The sequence below is a fragment of the Pristis pectinata genome, chromosome 12 (assembly GCF_009764475.1).
Source record: "Pristis pectinata isolate sPriPec2 chromosome 12, sPriPec2.1.pri, whole genome shotgun sequence".
Lineage (NCBI taxonomy): Eukaryota > Metazoa > Chordata > Chondrichthyes > Rhinopristiformes > Pristidae > Pristis > Pristis pectinata.
In genome coordinates this window covers 55,267,474-55,279,530 of record NC_067416.1, presented here as the reverse complement: position 1 = coordinate 55,279,530, position 12,057 = coordinate 55,267,474, and positions in this window count along the sequence as shown.

Below are 12,057 nucleotides of genomic sequence, written 5' to 3'. Positions count from 1 at the left end.
AGAAGGAAGCAACGGGTCTCCACAGTGTGTTTTTTCCCCCAACCAGGTTGTCCTTGCCCTTTAATACCAGTGGCTTTACTTAGGCAACTGTAGTGACGTTATAGGAAGACGCTTGGAGGTCCATACACTCAGCAATATTAGTACAAAATATCTCAAGTTATTTGAACATTACCCTCCCGCCAGTGAACCTGCATTGATTATAGGTCTTCAAGGAAATGACTTTCATTGAATCTTCAGGGTGTTGAATGACGTCATAAATTAGCATAAACATGCAATTAACTGGGCTGGTTTATTTGCTCGGAAAATTAGCAAAACCAGATATGATGATCGAAGTTAATGCCACTTCAGAGATTTCCATCACGTATAAATATATTCATGACCTGCCTACTTCGGAGGATACACTCACCAACCCAGAGTTCCCGTGGAGAATGCACGCGCCTGGAAAAGGACCGGTTTTTGCCATTTATTATTCTATTCTTGCAGCTTTCGGTGTTCCAGGTAAAGCTTGGTACCAACTGAACAAATGAGGAGTCAACATGTACTACCGTTGAGTAGCTAGCTGTTCATCATATTGTTAATTTTCATTTCTCGTCGCACCACTTTGCCATCGGTGCAGCCCCCAGATTCCGCACTGTTCGGGAAATGTGATCTTTCAATGAATATTAATTCAGTCAAGCCTCCCAACAGATGGAATGTGCTTATTGCATTAATCTCTTTATAAAATTGCAACAAGATGCATTTTTTACTGCGTGGTCTTATGTTTGGAATTCATGTTCCATTCTTCACATGAAAGTCGTCGTATGAAATCGGTTGAAATAAGTTGCGATAGATCCGCGGATAACTCTTTTGTTTTGACGTTTCAACGTGTAGATGTCAGCTAATAGCGGAGGAGACAATTTCAAAATGATCTGGTTGGATTATGAAGTGTCAAAAATTGCCATGAAATGAAGTCTATGATCGGGGTTTTTAGTCCCCGTTTTACTTTTCGTTTGTTTGTCGACACGTTTCCTGACTTTCAAGAGTTCACTGTAACTGTATCTTCTTTCAAGTGGCGCCGGGTGTCTATCACATCATTGCCTCCTGTTATCAGATTGAGGTTATCAGAGCAGTTTCCTGCATTAATATACGTGCACATTCCTTCTCTGTGTCGTTATCTGTTTCTCCTTCCTGAAGAATTTCACCGTTTACAGGAAATGTATTTTCTGTTTTTGTGTCTGATGTGGGTCAGACTGTCACTGCTTGTCTTCAATAACAGTTGTGAAGAGAATGCATACCTTCCCCTAATATTTGGTGTATTGTGAGCGGTTATGGGCGGCAAGGAAGGATGTTCTGGCGTTGGAGCTTGTCCAGGGATGGTTTACGAGAATGATGCCCGGTTCAAACGGTTAACGTATGAGGAGCGTTCGATGGCTCTGGGTCTGTAGTCTCTAGAGTTTAGATGAGGAGGAATCTCATTGAAATACACCCAATATTGAAAGTCCTGAATGGAATGGACGAGGAGACGATGTTTCCAGCAGTAGGAGAGCAAAGAAAGAGGCCAGGGCATCAGAATAAAAGGACATCCCTATGGAACAGGGATGAGGAGGAATTTCTTCAGCGAGAGGGTAGCGAATCTGTTGAACTCATCGCCACAGACGGACGTGGAGGCCAAGTCATTGGTTATATGTAAGGTGGAGATGGCAGGTTCTGGATTCGTAAGGATGTCAAAGGTTACAAGGAGACGGCAGGAGAATGGGTTTCACAGGGAATAAAATATCAGCCATAATCGAATGACGGAGCAAATTCAATGGGCGGAATAGCCTAATTCTGCTCCGATGGATCATGGTCTTGTGGTCATTTGACATTTTATAACCCATCTGCGTTTGTCATGGGCATTTAGAAGAATGGACAAAGATCTTTTGAACATTTGATATGAATACCTGACAAAGTAACAGCCAACAAATTACTGACGAAATGATCTCTTGTTTTCTCTTACAGCCAACATAGTGACGATTGTGATTCTCTCCAAGGGAGGCTGCGGCCTCTCCAAATGTATCACCCGCTACCTGGTGTTCATGACGGTGTCGGATCTTCTCACCATTATCACAGCTGTGATATTAAGCCAGCTTCGGGCTATTTATTTCCCATTTACTTTCCTGTCCACCACTCCGGCATGCAGTACTGTTTTTGCCCTCAGCTTTGCTTCCATTGACACTTCCGTCTGGTTAACGGTCGCGTTCACCTTCGACAGATTCCTTGCCATTTGTTGTCAGCAGCTGAAGCAAAGATATTGCACAGAAAAAAGCGCAGCTGTCGTTACAGGAACAATACTAGCTTTCGGCTATTTGAAAAATATCCCGTTTTACATTCAATTCGAACCCATGTATATCATTGATAACGTACCCTGGCTTTGCAGCTTAAAAGAAGTATTTTATACCTCATTAGTTTGGAGGGTTTATGAATGGTTGCACCGCCTTTTTAACCCATGTATCCCGTTCCTCCTGATTTTGCTACTCAATGTTCTGACGGTAAGACACATTCAAGCGGCCAATGGAGCCCGCAGGAGGCTCCGGGCCCAGAGCAATGGAGACAAACAGAGCGACCCTGAGATGGATGGCAGGAGAAAGTCCATAATTTTACTCTTCGCCATCTCGGGTAGTTTTATTCTGCTCTGGTTGACGTCCGTTTTCAATTTTCTGTTTGTGCAAATTACAGACAATAACTATCCGGACGGTTCAAATTCCAATGACCCGAAGTTTATTTTACAGGAAAGCGGATACATGCTACAGCTTCTTAGTTCGTGCACTAATACATGTATTTATGTCGGTACGCAGACTAAATTCAGAGAACAGTTGAAGCATGCAGTTAAATACCCTTTCACTCTGTTTCGCAAATGGCTCAAAAGACGGACATGATAGAAGCAAGAGGACATAAAGGTACAGACCGTAATTGATCTATGGGCAATCTGGTGATTTATATTTTATTGCTAGCTGCAACATTGATGTGAGTTGCCTTCAAATGAATGGGAAATTCAGTTCAGTGGTTGAAGGATTGCGATGGAAAATAAAGCTGAGATATTATATTATATCATATACGACCGGCATTGTCTGACTGTTCCTTTGATTAAGCCGTGTCATCTTGCCGAACCAATCATCGAGAAATAAAAATGATTTGTTATATCGTATATCATATTCACCACCTTCTGGCATGTATTTTCTTGAAATGTACCGTTCTGCTGTGAAAGATTGTCGTTAATCACAATCATATTACATTACAGTAGTATAGTTTCCCATTTTAGATTTTATCTTTATTATAAAAGGAAAGATAGATCGACAGCAAAGGAACACGTGGAAGATAAACTAAACCGAGGGCATTGATGCATTTAGGAGTTGAAGAAAGGTTGGGAATTGTACGAGAATTTGTTGAAGAGCAAAAAGTGAAAAGTAGATCTGGATGAATGTGTCTGTATCCGCAAATTTGGGTAGGCAGAAGGGCAAGTAGTTGAGAAAGTTATCATGTTATACGGGATTCCAGCATTGACTGACCGAGACTCAGAACACGAGGCAATACATTTTATGCTGCAAATCTATCGAAAGCTATCAATACCGACATTAGCGAGGAGATATGCACAGTACTGGCTGTCTGCCTGCAGGGTAGGTGAGGGTTCTGAGATGGTGTGTCAGAATTTTGCAAGAGCTGAAGAATTTTAATCTTCCGGAGCCACTTCTTTGAGTGTGGTTGTCTTTGAAACATTCAAATGCAGTTATGGTGAATAGTTGGACTGAAGGGAAAGAGTCAATTTTCCTTGATACCGACGTCACTATACTTGTGTTCTTTGGTGTGAGGTGCAGAGGTGGACAGGATAAGATCCCACTGCATGAAAGGATGGCGACAGAAATTCTGACGACAAATAAATGTACTTTAGTGAGCACGCGTCTAGCCATAAAGAAGGAAACAATGGTCCGAATGTTAGAAAGAGCGAGTATCCCACATAACTCTGTGGATGTCGACAGTGATGTCGTTGTCCGGATGATCTCTTTATTGTGCCCCGAATTCCAATAATTCTATGACGTTCATATTCCATGCAGATCTTAATGTCAGTGCAGAAATATCACACTTTTGCGACACGCCGTCTCTTATTGAGATGGCTAGGCGTTGGATTCCTGTCCTACTGCAGTCGCTGGACGGTTCCATTGTATCTTTGTGAGGAAAATCTCCGTCGTCAGGATTGTAGCTCCCTCTGCAGAGCGTTACATGAAACTTTGGGGCAAGTTTTTGACGGGGTCCGCCTGCAGTTGTGCAACGGTGTGACGTCCTCGCCACAAAATACACGGCAGCATCGGAGGCTACGGCTTTACTGATGGTGAGCTCAGTAATCTTGCTGGTTGCGCTGAATGCAGATAAGAAACGGTCAGAGGTGTGAGGGTTTCTTCTGAAATTCCGTCCGACAACTCGCACCAGGTTCTGTGCAGGCTGCCCGCTGTGCTGACTGGACCAGTAGACGTAAGTTCGACTGCCGCGCCATTAGTATTACCTTATTGCTCTTCCCCCAGATTTGTGCCTCAGATAACTTTCTTTGTTCTCCCTGAGACTGACCAGTTCAAACCATTTTATCACGTCAGCCAAACACTGGGCACAGGTTAATTCAGGTCACAGTCTGTTCTTTCCACAAACGTGCTATTTCCACCTCACCAAATAAACAGCTTCTAATTTGGAAATGATGTCAGATTTTGCAGATGTTCGGCAGGGACCTTATTGTGTCCACTTTCAATTGCTCTCATCAATCTGATGATGAACAGTATCTCATTATACCTCTTCTGCACTGATTATTTGTTTTCGTACTTTATGGTGATTTTACATCTTTATATCCTCCACTGTACTGATACCGCAAAACAACATATTTCATTACATATCAGCGATATTAAACCTGACTCTGATTCTGATTGCCATGCCTGAGCAGCAACCAAATCAGAAAACAGTTCACAAAATTGTGGTTGCAGGAACCATATCACAAAATGGCAGCCTCGATCCCTTCGACCACATGGCAAGAACAAAGCTATTTAATTTGTCTACTTCCACTGTCTTTGGCCCATTCCAGTTCGCTGTTTTGCAGATTTTAATTCTTTCTGACCAACATGACCCTGATAAACCTGATTTGGCAGGATATCTCTGTTATTCACGTGATTTTCCAGGAAAATAAAAACTGGGAAACATCGATTTCTATTCATAAAATTGAAGTGGCGAACACGGAGTTATCCATGTTACGCTGCAGATGAAATGTTTCAAGCTATTCACCGTGCTGGTGTCTCTGTGTTCCCAAAGACCCCCTTTCTGACTGTGTGGACATAGTTTATTATTGACAATTTTCTCTTTACAAGCTTATAGAGTCGATTATAGTTAGAGCTTTGAGAGAAAAATCCTTGAAAATTTACATCTTTACTCCATCTCCCCGGACTCAAACTTCCACCTGTTCTGATTGTCCACTTTGCTTCTTTTGAAGAAATCTCTCCCTGTCTGTATGTGGGTATGCGCGTCTGCGTTTGTGTGTGTGTGTGTGTGTGTGTGTGTGTGTGCGTGTGTGTGTGTGTGTGTGAGAGAGAGAGAGAGAGAGAGAGAGACAGACAGACAGACAGACATACAGACAGACAGACATTATCTTCTGGTGTCTTTCATTTCTTTCGTTTTGCTCTTTCGAATATCTTCAGGCGAAGGAACAAAGAAGAAAATTATTGAAGATGAATATCGGCCCTTTGATTATTATCCTGAGGGGAGGTGCTTCCTCACTTGCATAAATGCATGACATTGAAAAAAGAACTTGGGTGAGCCAACCCATTCCCGGATTGTCGTGTCCAAGTGTCTCCATTCTGTGAGGGCAGGTCGTGCCTCACGAACCTAATTGAGTTTTTCCAGGAGTTGACAAAACAAATAGATGAAGGCGGAGCTGTGGATGTGGTCTATATGGACTTTAGTAAGGCGTTTGACAAGGTTCCCCATGGTAGGCTCATCCAGAAATCCATGAGGTATGGAGTCCATGGTGACTTGGCTGCTTGGATTCGGAATTGGCTTGCCCACAGAAGGCATAGGGTGGTAGTAGATGGAGAGTATTCTACCTGGAGGTCGGTGACTAGTGGTGTTCCGCAGGGATCTGTGCTGGTGCCGCTGCTCTTTGTGATTTTTAGAAATGACTTGGATGAGGAAGTGGGGGATGATTAGCAAATTTGCGGATGACAGGAAAGTTGGAACTGTTGTGGATAATATTGTAGTTTGTATGTCACTACGGGATATAGACAAGATGCAGATTTGGGCGGAGTAGTGGCAGATGGTGTTCAGTTCGGAAAGTGTGAAGTGATGCACTTTGGATAAACGAATTTGAAGGCGGAGTGAAAGGTTAATGACATGATTCTTTGCAGTGTGGAGGTCCAAGTGTATAGACCCCTCAAAGTTGCCGTGCAAGTTGATTGGGTGATGAGAAAGAAAGCGTATGTTGTGCTCGCCTTAATTATTCGGGGTACTGAGTTCATGAACCGCGAGGTAACGTTGCAGCTCCATAAAATTCTGATTCGACAATGCTTAGATTATTGTGTTCAGTTCTGGTCACATTATAGGAAGGATGTGGAAACTTGCGAAGGGATGCAAGGGTGATTTATCAGGATTCTGCCTGGATTAGAGAACATGTCTAATGAGGAAAACTTCAGGGATCTCGGTCTTTTCTCTTTGACGCGACGCAGTATGAGAAGCGAATTTATCGAGGTGAATAAGATTATGAGCGGAATTGGCAGAGTGGACAACCGGAACCTTTTTTCCGGGGGCAATAGGCAATACCAGAGGACATCAGTTTAAGTTCAGAGCAGCAACATTTAGACGAGATGTTAGAGGTAGATGTTTTACACTGAAAATTGTCGGTGCCTGGAACGCACTCCCGGGGATGGTGGTAGAGTTAGATACAACAGAGACATTTGTAAGATTCTGAGATATGCACAAGGAAGTAAGAAAAATGGAGGGTTTCAGCCATGCAGGAGGGAATGATTAGATTAATCATGGAGTAGGTGTCTATATAGGTCGGCACAGCATCGTGGGCCGAAGGGCCCGTACAATGCTGTTCTGCTCTCCGTTCTAAGAAGAAAGAGAGACAGAGAGAGGGTGGTAGTGGTGTTGGGAGGAACAGTTATGATGGAAATGTCAAATGGAATACCTCTGATGTCACGGTTGCCCGGGTGAGCAGCTGTATACGATGTCGTCAAATTGTGAGATTACCAAGTGATGTTTGAGGCAAAAAACAAATATGCGGAAAGAAGTTTCGCTCCTGATCTTACGGGGACTCTAACAGATTAATGAGCAAAGGGGAACACATCATATGCTTACAGTGCAACCCACCCCCTCCCACCACCACTCTACGTCAGAGGAGTGTGTGAGGGTCTTTCCCACAGGATGCAGAGACCAGAAGAATAATCAGACCAGAGGCATCAACTGTCCGTCCCAGACAGAAAGGACAGGGCAAAGATCGGGGAACAGTGAGGCCCTTCAATAATCTCCGGAACACCGCCCAGTGGAAAGTAAACTGACAGCTCAAGTCTCCCAGCCAAGGACAGTCTGCCGAGCAGTCCAAGGCGCCGACCCTGGTTTTCACCCTGTCCCTCTGCTTACGACGTGAGTACCATTCACACACTCCCGCACTCTGCGGGTTGAATAGAAAACGGGCCGCGTCATTTTGGAATTTCAATCACTGTTTGGGTTTTAGCCCCATTCCGTGGTTCGCCTCTGATGCCCATTCACCTGTCCCCGTGTTTAATTTCCAGGCTCCATCAGTCAGTCGGTGACCCAGAGCTCGGTAAATGTAAACCTGGAAGAGTGTCAGTCTGCCGACATCATATGCCTTTTTCACCGTGTTAGTTTTGTTACCTACCGTTTCCTGAGTGGGCACTTCTTCAAAAAGACTAATGCCCTGGCAGATCGGGAGGGGATCTCCAGCGGGGTGGGGTGTGTGGTGGGATTTATCGCTTCCAGAAATAACGATGGACATTTCCGGTGGATATTCGGGATCTGAGAGTTGAAGACAGCGCCACCTATTACTCTCAAGCTGAGTCCTGCGCAATTCTGGAACACGTGGTGTTCGAAATTCGAGCAAAAACCGCAGGGTATTTAAGATATATATTATTTTTCTGCGCACTGTTCTTAAATTAAACGGCTGATGTTATTCTCGCTGGGATCGGGGTTAATTTCGTTGTAAATTCCGGCTTTTAGTTCCTTCCTTTTCCAGTTTTCTCTGCTTATGTAACACGCGGGACCTGCTATGTGATCTTTTTCTGAGATATCTTCGTGTTATAGAGGAAAGTTTTAACTGACCGGAACATTGTTTATTATTATAAAACCGCAGGAATTTCTGAGGATCTCAGTCTCTCTGACGAGATCTGTCCGCCAGGCAGATGTCAATGTGGTTCTTCTTCCGGTATGACTGACAGAGAGAGCATCGTGTATGCCGGACATGTGGATGAATCGGGAACGTTGGTAACAGTTGCAACCTGAAAGTGACCGTACACCTGCTGTGTCACAGCAAGTCCTGCTTAACACTAACTGTCCACTTCCTACTACGAACATTATCAAATCGGTTCCATTGAAAATGAGTTTTCAGTAACGGGCCGATATTCATCGTCAATTTCGAATCACAATCAGACCATGACCCGGAATCGGAGGCGCAGAGACGGTGGGGAAACGGGGGGTGTCTCACCTTTTCTCCCGAGTCCAAGTCTGAGCTGGAGTGAGGAGGTATGTGGAGGGGTGGGTGCGGGTGGCTTTCTGGACCATCATTGATGAACTTGGAGCTTGGCGAAGGAAAGACAAGTAACAGGCTGCAGGGCTTCAGATCCCAGAAATTAATCTGTTGGTCAACATCTCATGATTGGTAACTGAGTGATTCAAACAACATATTTACTTCTCTCTTTATAATCACCAGTAAATTTGAAGACGATATGCTTTTGACTGCAAGGAATATTAGAGTAAAAGCTTGTCAATTCTGCTTGATTTCTTTATTCATTGTAAAACAATATAATTGTTGCCTCAGTGGAAGCTTCTTTCTTTCGGGTGTGTGGGACTCGCCATTGGAAGGAAAACTGCAGGCGGCGAACGGTGAGCCGTTGTAGTAATGCGCACTATCAACATCAGGGTGAAAGGAAAACGCTGGGTCAAGGTTTTGAAGAAACCCCGTATGATACCCTCCTTCAATAATCCACTGCCAGGTCTCAAGATGCTCTTTCGTCTTTTCCTAGTCTTGTCATTGGCGATGAGAAAGTTATGGCTGGGGACTGGGCTTCCAGCCAATGGAAACAGACCGTGCTAGGTTCCAGTCAGCGTCGGAGAGGGAAACGGTTTCGCGTTTGCATTCAGCGGATGAGGAGGGAACACTGTCCGGGTTATTGGAACCTGGAGGAGCTGGAGATTGTGAAAGAGTACTGAAAACGCAACAACATTAGTGTGATACTCTGAAAGGCAAGGGACTCTGAACAGCTTTGGACTCGGGATTACGTTGCAGGGAGAGTGAAGGACAGTGTAACGTATCATTGACGGGAGATATGTGTTCCCCAAAGTACTCAAGCAACGAATCACAGCCAACTAGAGACTGAGAAGCAAGGAGTCCACAGCAGCCCTTTCGCCACCTTGTAAGAGATACTCCATCCATCTTTTCAACGCTGCCCACCATCTCTTCCAAATTCGAGCTATTTGAGTTCTCTCTCCTATTTCAGATAAAATGTCCTCAATCCAAATGGTCAACTCTGCTTCTCGCTCCACTGGCGCTAACTGAACTGCTGAGTGTTCCAGGCATTTTCCATTTTTATTTCAGATTCCAGCATCTGCAGTTTTTGCAACAAAGCATCTGCAGAGGAGAAGACTTCTTTATAATTTGTTTAAATTTCCGTCCGCCAATCCCTGAGCACTATAAGAATTAATAGCAAGAGATTGCCATCTGGATATTGGCACGTTCTCCGCGATTCAACACCAGGGATGATCTCCATTTCCCTGCACGCCCCGCTATCCTTTAACCCCCTTCAAAATTCATCATCTGTTTTGAATAATTTCGACCGACTTTAATCCAATTAACATCCGATGCGTGCAATCGCGTGTGTATGAGCAAAATTTTAAAATTACGAAAACAGTTTGAATGAGGGTTTACCGTTTACCACGGGGGATGACGGATCAACAGATGGCAAATGCAATACGCTGAAGTATGGTCTCAGATACTCGTGGTCAGGATTCGGCGCTTTCACCGCTCCGGCCCGTGTTCGATACCGGGTCAGACGAGAAGGCGTTTGAATGTCTCCAGCGGAACCAGTGTTGAACAGAGCACACCCCACCTTCTGCAACTTCAACATCGCCTCCCGAAGAACAAAAACTCATAGCAGCGTAGGACCTCCAGCCATTGTCGTCTGCGTTGCAACTTAGGAAAATGTCCGATTAAACTTCAGCGTCTTTTCCCTGCGCTATCCCATAATTCCCTTCAGATCCAGTATTCTATCGAGCTCTCTAAGCACTGAACCAAGCTGCTGCAAATCCACTTTGCAGAAACAAAAACAAGGAGCTGAGAGTTCGAGTTCAATCCAAGCAACAGACGCTGTGTGAAAAGCAGTGTGAGTGAGGTGCCCTCAGGGAAATGGGAGTTGGAAAATCGGAAGGAGAAGGGTTGATATTTTCCACAAGTGGATATCTTTGTGGAGTTGAAGCTTCAGACCGTTTTACTCGTTTTCTCGATGCTCTTTTGGTAACGATTCGGCGTTTTAACCGCTGAGGCCCATGATCGATTTCCGGTATGGGAACGTGGGGTTCCCTTCCCATTTCTGTAACCAATGCTGTGCACGGCTACGCAACGCCGCGGTCATTTTTGCTCCTACCTTGGTAGTTTGACAGTCAACAGAGGATTAATCATTGAATTGCCGCAACATACTATTACCTCTCAGCTTTTCATGTCATACAAACCTACCTTCCCCCTGTCATCCAGACTAACCTGTCACTCGCAAGCTCATGCTCTTCCCTTTCCCTCACAAGTTTAGATTGGTTTATGCCTTATTTCTTTCCTATCCACTCGTCCCGAAACGCCCTCTGTTCATTTCCCTCCACTGATGCTGCCTAACCTGCTGAGTTCCTCCAGCATTTTTTGTGTTGTTCCAAATTTCCAGCATCTGCAGTCTTCCTTGTGTAGTCGTTAACCTGGGTCCCCTGTGCGCAATCTTAAACCTAACACAGGTAAACCGCAAGAGGTAGTTCATGTCCGTGAACTCCCTGAAATATTGCTTCCGTTTCTCCTCATTCACGTGAATCCTGCCTTGCGGAGTGCCTCCTGAAGTTTTTGCTTTTATTTCGGATTGTCTTATTTGCATTTTATTTTGCTTTTCAATACTTCTTTGGCTGAGCTTCTCTGCTTTTATCAAAATATCACCAGACAGGATTTCGGTGCCCAATCAACAAATAATGTGTACTGCAATTTGCAAATAAAAAGAAGCTTTAATGTCCGTCCATGCCTGTTGATGTTTGTTGCCCTTCACTCTAACTTTCCGTGACTCTTGTTTCCTCTTCGTTTCAGGACAGCGAGAACGGGAGTAGTTCTTCATTTGTCGCCGAGACTGTTCTCTCCCATTTACCACAACGTGTTTTCACATAGGATAAACGTGAATTGTGTTGTTTTCGTCTGCCCCACTTATCATTGGAAGGCAGAGTGCACCAACGCTCTTGTTCCTCATTGAGATTAACTTCCCTTTTTTTTGATGATGATCATTCATCCTTCCAGTTTGTATACAAAAAGGTGCGCTTGTTCGCCACTATAAATGTACATTTTTATTTATTTGATCTTCAAAGCAGGTGACGTCTGCATGGTCAATGGACTTGTTGGTTTCAGAATATAGCGGCCTCCCAATCAGCTTGCAAGACAGAGATTGAAGTATGCTTCTGCAGACCAAGAAGGCGAAGTGGTTAAAGCGTTGGGCTTCAGATACGAGGAACTAATGTTCACGTTTTATCGATCTCCACTCCAGAAAATATGGAAGCCGTGATGAATGTAAGAATTTTCTAATCTGTGGACCAAGCGAAAGCATA